The sequence below is a fragment of the Micromys minutus genome (genome assembly GCF_963924665.1).
Source record: "Micromys minutus genome assembly, chromosome: 21".
NCBI classification, from domain to species: domain Eukaryota; kingdom Metazoa; phylum Chordata; class Mammalia; order Rodentia; family Muridae; genus Micromys; species Micromys minutus.
Genome location: NC_137956.1, coordinates 21,241,532 through 21,242,844, shown reverse-complemented (window position 1 = coordinate 21,242,844; position 1,313 = coordinate 21,241,532).

The following is a 1,313-nucleotide window of genomic DNA, read 5'->3' as shown; positions in this document are numbered from 1 at the left end:
GATGTGGGCTGACTTCTTTCAAGCAATACCACAGTTGGGTTGTGGTTAGCTTGGTGGTAGAATACTCACTTAGCAGGTGTGATCCAAGGCTTAAAAGACACCACCACTTTCTTTAAACTAAACTTCAATTCTAGTCATGTCTTGTGCAAATATCAATGGATTTGTCTTTGGTTAGTGTGTTGGCATAAAGGTATCCCTCAAAATGCATGTGCTAATACAACTGCTACTGTGAATACATTAAGAGGGGAAGCCTTGGGGAACTGTTTAGGTCCTGAGAACTGGGACATCATGGGTTAATTAGCATGATGAAGGTCGTTTTTCTTTTCTTTTGCCTTTTACTCCCTTCTTCCCCTGGGAGAATACACTGTTCCTCCCTTCTATACAGTAATGGGTACCATCTTAGAAGTAGCAACTGCATCCTTATTGTACTGGCTGGTTGTGTGTCAACTTGACACAAGCTGGTGTTATCACAGAGAAAGGAGCCTCAGTTGAGGAAATGCCTCCATGAGATCCAGGCTGTAAGGCATTTTCTCAGTGATCAAGGGGGAAGGGCCCAGCCCATTGTGGGTGGTGCCATCCCTGGGCTGGTAGACCTGGGTTCTATAAGAAAGCAAGCTGAGCAAGCCATGGGAAGCAAGCCAGTAAGCAGTACCCCTCCCTGAACTATGTATGCATCATCAGCTCCTGAATCCTGACCTGCTTGAGTTCCAGTCTTGACTTCCTTTAATAATGAAAATAATGCTGAAATGTAAGCTGAATGAACCCTTTCCTCCCCAATTTGCTTTTTGGTCATGATGTTTGTGCAGGAATAAAAATCCTGACTAAGACACTTACCAAACACTAAACCTACCAAAGCCTTGAGTGGATTCTCCATCTTCCAGAACTCTGAGAAATAAAATGCTGTACTTTATAAATTACCCAGTCTCTGGTATTTTGTTATAGGTACACAAATTGCCTAGGACAGTTAGGTTATTATTTTCAACATAGTTTATCAGTGCTCTTTATTTTATGCTTTTTAATGGCCTGTGAACAATGTAGGACAGACAACTATCCTATCTAGAGTAGAAATTTATCTACATTAAATTTCTAGTATAATATTGACTGGAAGTCTTTCTCATTATGTTGTCCTCAAGACTAGGGGGAAGTATTAATTGTTTTCACTGGGAAGTATAATGTTGTCAATGGGTTACCTTTATAAGATTAAGGGAATTCTTCTTCTTTTCTTCTTCTTCTTCTTCTTCTTCTTCTCCTTCCTTCTTCTTCTTCTTCTTCTTCTTCTTCTTCTTCCTTCTTCCTCCTTCTTCTTTCTTCTT